Source organism: Cyprinodon variegatus, unplaced genomic scaffold (assembly GCF_000732505.1).
Source record: "Cyprinodon variegatus isolate N-32 unplaced genomic scaffold, C_variegatus-1.0 Scaffold653, whole genome shotgun sequence".
In the NCBI taxonomy this organism is placed as follows: domain Eukaryota; kingdom Metazoa; phylum Chordata; class Actinopteri; order Cyprinodontiformes; family Cyprinodontidae; genus Cyprinodon; species Cyprinodon variegatus.
The window spans coordinates 459,669-465,940 of record NW_015151106.1 but is presented as its reverse complement, the minus strand read 5'-3'; the positions used below and the strand labels follow the sequence as shown (position 1 = coordinate 465,940).

The following is a 6,272-nucleotide window of genomic DNA, read 5'->3' as shown; positions in this document are numbered from 1 at the left end:
ACACAGAGGTGTTGAAATAAAAAAAGTGGAACATGTGTTTGTTAATGATCTAAAGGGAAAAGAAGATTAGATCATTTAGATGATGCCGGTTACAAAGGGAAGCCTGAGACCCTCAGAGATTCAGATACAGAGGTAGAACCAAAATGCTAACAGGAACTTGGATTAAATGAAGAATCAGAATCAGACTTAAACAGACATTAGGACACAAAGACCTGAGAATTATGAAAGGAACCAGCAAATAAAGTGGAAGCTAGACTGCTCCTATACAGGCGAAGAAGGCAGGAAGGCGGCAACACAGTCAGGAGTTACTGGAGGAGGAAATGGAAACAGCTGAGGCAAATGAAGGGAATGAGAGCTGAGGGAGGAAGAAAATAATTAAATAAAAATATCTTTACAAGATGGATGAACTAAATTGACAGCAACAACCTACAACTGATATATTTTCAGATATATTTCTGCTTCCTTGGTTCTAATAAGCTTTCTTCACATGTCAGGTTATTTTTGTCTTAAAAAGATGATTATTAATGTAACAGAAATATGTTTTTAACTCTTGAATTCTGTTTAACATCCTTTTTCTAACTTTGTTTAAAAAACAATTTTCAGATATATATTTTTTTTCAATGCATACACATTAAGAATCGTTTTAAATTTAATGTTAAAAACATTCTTAAACAGATAAAATGTTTTTCTTTGTTGTTGTTTGCTGTCAAATCAGAAAAAGCTGCTAAATGTCCTGCTTTTTTATCCTGTTGCACATTTATTATGCATCATTTTGGATACAAACCTCAATTAATAAAACTTTGGAACAATGTTTGTTGATGGAAATTATTTCTAAAAGCGACACTTGGTCAAATAAATGCACACCTCCAGTTTGATGACGCCACACCAGAAACAGATCACTGCAAAATATCTAAATCTTGATAAGTCATTTTTTTCTTAAAATCAGTGCATTTGTGAGACAAAGGATACATCTTGACAATGGAACAAGACAATTTAGATTTAAAATAGGAAAACACAAATGCATTGTCTTCTTTAAAGTAAATATTATCTAATTATCTTATTTTAAGAGTAAAAATACTGATTCCATTGGCAAACTATCCCATTTACCTACTTAAATCAAGGGAAAATACACTTAATTTAAGAAATTTTCACTTATTTCTAGATGGTTTTTCCAGTGATCCAGATCTTTTCAACAGACTTCACTGCAAAAAAATATAGAAATAAGTAATTATTCTTAAAATTTGTGTTTTCAACCTTAATTTGAGTAGGTAAATAAGATAATTTGCTAATAAAATGAGTATTTTTACTCCTAAAATAAGATAATTAGATAAAATGCAATTTAAATAAGGCAATGCAATTTTTTTTTTCTTATTTTAGATTTAAATTGTCTTGTTCGTTTGGCATACCTCCTCTATTCAAGAACAAATGCACTTTTTTAAAGAAGAAATTACTTTTTAGATTTAACATTTTTGCAGTGTTCTGTTCATTAAAACTTCTCTATGGTGTATAAATGATGCCACAACAAATAGCATTAAAGATCTTTTAACATCTAATGCGGCATTTATTCTAGGAACACTACAAAAAATTTAAATCTAAATAAGTAATTTTTTCCTATAATAAGCACACTTTTTCTTGAACTGAGGTGGTAAGTGAGACACTTTGCCAATGGAAAAAGACAATTTACATTTAAAATAAGAAAACAAAATTTCATTGTCTTATTTCAAGTGCATATTATCTAATTATCTTATTTTCAGAGTAAAAATACTGATTCCATTGGCAAATAAACTTATATACCTACTCAAATTAAGGGTATATAGACTAAATTTANATCTAATTATCTTATTTTCAGAGTAAAAATACTGATTCCATTGGCAAATAAACTTATATACCTACTCAAATTAAGGGTATATAGACTAAATTTAAGACATTTTTAATTATTTCTGGATCGTTTTTGCAGTGAAGCAGTCACAGCCCTTTAAACCAGCAATCACTTCCTGGTCCAGCTTTAGCCTCTTTGCCAAACATCCATCAGCGTCCCTCATCTGTTTACACTCGTGTTTACAAAATGACTAAATACATCTGTCTAAGTCTACAGAATTTATTCTCAGTTTATTCTGGAAAAATAAAAATGTTAACCACCCAGGCAAAAACAAAAATGGTTTCTTTGACAAAAAACAAACAAAAAAATGCCCTGAAGAAACGCAACCCCACATCATGATGCTGCCGCCACCATGTTTTACTGTGAAGAGACTGTTCTTTTTGCTGCGAAATGTAGGCCTACTGTACCCTGGAACGGTAGCCCAAAGGTCAAAGTTCAAAGGTTCAAAGTTTCCAACTGTAATTATTACTTGACCCTGTTGCCACACGTTAAACCATCCAGCGGTGAGCAGATGATCGTCTTTCCTCCTGCACCTGTCACTTTGTGTAAAATCCCTGTTTGAATTAATCAGAAATAATATAACTTAGGTTGAAAATAATGTAGAAATCCTTTGTTTATTTTTATTCCATTCTATTCAGTTTATTTCTATAGCGCCAATTCTCCACGCATGTCATCTTTGCAGTTCACCAGATCATCCAGTTAGATTCAAAGTTTTCTATCTAAGGAAAACCAGCTGATTGCATCGACTGATTGACTCTTCAGCAATCCCTCACACTAAGCATGCTTGTAGCGACAGTGGAGAGGAAAAACTCCCTTTGAACAGGAAGAAACCTCCAGCAGAACCTGCTTCCTTTATGCAGGAATTCATTAGAGGATACATTTGAAACGATTTGGACCAATCAGAGCCTGGAGTCAACTGAGAAGGGAAAACTAATTATACATGAATCTAACCTCTTTAGTCTAGTTTTATTTTTCTAAAAATTAAAACCAATAAAAAAATGTAAACAATTGGTCTAGATGTGAAATAAATCAGATAGTTTGTTTAAAAATCCTTTTAAACATGCTGGATTTTATATATCATAGTGCAGCTGCTGTCAACTTGCATTCCTGGTGTTATAGGAACAACATCTGGAAGCGTTGTTAGTTTCTTCACCCTGTTTGAGGCGAAGGTTTCAGAATAACGATGCTATCCCTTTAAGAGAGGTCAGAGAACAAGAACAATAAGATGTTTTCAGATGATTTCAGAATAAATATAAAAGCAGAACTGGAGTTTCTCTAAAGTCATCAGCAGGGAGGCTTTCCAGCAAAGATCAGAGGCGGATCATCGAGTGATTAGAGACGTTCTAATATTTGANCCCTATGTCCTCCAGCAGTCTAAGCCTATAGCAGCAGAACTATAGAGATAGCTCAGGATAACCTGAGCCACTCTAACTAGAAGCTTTATCAAAAAGGATAACAAAATGGAGAATTAATAAAAATAAATAGCTTTAAATCATACCTAATAAAGGCTAAAAAAAAAAAAACAAGCATGTTTGTTGTTTTCTTTATGTAGGAGCCAAATATTTTTGTTAATAATTAACTAAGTTTTTTGCTTTTATTTTTTTGGTTATTAAGTGGTGTTCTTTTGTTTCTGGTTAGTTCTGATTAATTAGGGTGAATTAAGTTTATAAATAGGCTGATAATGGTAGGACCAGCATGCATCTGGGTGGACATATGTTTTTTTTTTTTTTTTACCAGTGCAAGAGAAGCATGGAGGAAATTTGTATCATTTTCTGTTTGCTTGCATGAGGAGAAATAAACTAAGAAAACATTTGTGGACTTTTTTGTGGGCCACAACACTTTACCTACAGAACAGGGAGAAGATTTTATTCAGAAATTGTGGAAGATTAGCGTTATTACACGCGTTAAATGATACAGGTTGACTGAAATGTTCAGCCAATTATTTAGAGCCACATGATTTGCAGACTTTTGGCCTAGCCAAAGCCCAGACCTAAAAAAGAGAAGAATAAAAATAAAAAGAGAAGTACTGATTGAAAAACAATACTAGATGAAGCAATGCAGCAAATATGCAGAACATGTACAGCTAACCAGCTGACTCAGACTTAACATAATCAGAGAATAACTTTTTCTAGTATTTATATCGGGTTTGCACAGATATTTGGATGTTTTATGTGTAATTATTATTTTGGTTTTTTTTAGGTATGCAGGTTGTGGGGAAACCTTAGGAAGCGCAGAGCTGTGAGAGCTTTTCAGATCCTATAATTAGTACCAGCAGTAGTCAGGTTCTCCCTGGGGCCCCTGCCTGTCTATCTGGCCCCTAACTGGGATAAGGAGCAGAGACATTACCGGACTGTGGGAACCAGATTATTAACTAGAAACATTTATTATTTCACTCAAATAACTTTTAGATTTTGTTTTTAACCTTTTTTTTTTTTAGTTTGTTAAATTCCTCCAGCCCCACCCATAGAAGGACTCCCCCTGCAGGATTTAAGCAGTAGATGTTTAATGAGTCGGCCAGCAGGGGCCGCTGTGGAGCTGTGATGTTTTCCTTGCAGTCAGTAAATGCAGCAGGTCTGAACTCGTCATTAAATGCAGGCATCCTCCTCTTCCTCCCCCCTGATGCACCGCCCTCTTCTCCACCATCATCAGTCCATCATCAGCCTCCAGCAGCTCTTCTCCCTGATCGGAATGTAAGCCGTGTGTCTTTATTCCCAGCCCGGTTCCGCTCCCGGATGGATGGATGGTTGATCAGGGTTGGGATCCGCCGCCCCTGCAGCCTGCTGGGGACTCGGGGGATGGGGGCTCTGCAGGGCCCCAGGGCCGCGCTGTGAAGGTGGAGGAGACGCGTCCAGCTGTGGGGGAAGATGGTGAGTGCTTCCATGGTGCAACAGCTGCAGGGGGGGGGGGGGGGGGTAATGACAGTGTGACCCGGATGGACGCATCAGCATCGACCGTCTCATTAAAACTAATGGATCAATCCTTGGTGTGGTCAGAGGTCTGAGCTGTCCCACGGTCCGTGAAGGCGTCTAGGAAAGATACATTTATTTATTATAATTATTTAGACAGAAATGAGTCAATCTGCTGCTCTTCTCTTTTCCTTCATCTCTCTCGTTTACCAGCTTATCATATAGATATAAAAGCCTTAGATTATCATCATAAAAAAAGCAAAAAATTCAACAGAGATGCTTTTCTTTTAGAAAAACAATCCACACTAAGAGCCTTTTTTCAAGAGGACTAGAAACAAAGCCACAGCTCTAGAGCAGAGAGCTTGAGGCAGGGGCTTTAAATGGGTTTGATCTGAGCTGGAAAGCTTCCAGATCAAAGTTAGAGGCTTTAATGTGTTTCTATTTCTGGGTGGAAGCGTCTGTCTCCAGGTTTGATGGTCCTGATAGGCTGCATTCCTGATGGTAGATGATAGCAGGTCTGTGAGGGGGATTAATCAGCTTCATTCAAACCCACAATCAGACCTGAACCAAAGCCGTCATGTTCTGATAAAGCTCTCCAAAAAAACATCATGGAAGCATCTTCCTTGCTCTGACTCTGATCTGATGCATTCATGGTCTCGGTTCAAAATTCTGCTCTGTCTGAACCTTGTCAGGCTCTCTGTGTTGCATCACAGTTTGAAAAGTGTTGGATAAATAAAAGCGGGTGTGTCTGAGTCATTCATCCACCATGAACTATTCTGAATTTCAGCTTTGTTTCATTTATGACATGAATACTGTTTATTTTTCTGCACAGCTGGATTTCATAAAACTGGTCGATGCTGCAGGGTTGCACTAAGGAAACAAAGTATAGATGATCCTATTCCTGCACCAAACCATCAGTTTTTCTTCAGTGGAATAGAAATAGAAACAATAGAACAGAACAATAGAGTTTCCTGCAGAAACTTTGGTGCATTGAGGGTTTAGAGTAAATCCGTTTAAAGCTGGAGGCATAATTTCCTCCAGCTTTTTCGTGTTCCTGCAGCTAAACGACACAAACTCACCACAGGAGATGAAGATGCAAGTTTGCTTTAGTGCAGTCACATGTCTGAGAGCCTGCAGGCCTGTGAAAGGCATTCTGGGAAGTGTAGTCTGTTGCTAACTGAAGCAGCTGCTGCAGGTTGCAGGGAGGATGGAAGGCATGAGCTCCTCTGCAAGGAGTGTTTTCTTTGCATGTTATCAGTTCAGTCAGCCGGAACGGGGCAGCTTCTTAAGTCCATCGGGGGGAAGGAATGCTACCATATGTCACATTAGCAGTGGGACAGGATGGCGTTGGTCTCATGAGATGAAGCTTGATGGTGGAAGAAGCTAGATTGACTGTAGCCTGATGAGAAGATGGCAGCAAACCAAGAGCAGTGTTGCCAACTTAGCGCTTTAGTCGCTATATTTAGCCACTTTTCAGACCCCTCTAG

General features: G+C 37.4%; 1 protein-coding gene across 1 annotated transcript in view; it reads left to right on the top strand.

Moving 5' to 3' along the window:
- Positions 1–4,473: 4,473 nt before the first annotated feature.
- The window catches only part of tmem198 (transmembrane protein 198), a 29,056-nt gene continuing 27,257 nt past the window's right edge, over positions 4,474–6,272 (top strand). The window contains exon 1 of the mRNA XM_015393685.1: positions 4,474–4,746. The gene's annotated coding sequence lies outside the window, so the exon portion shown is untranslated. The remainder of the gene's footprint in view (positions 4,747–6,272) is intronic.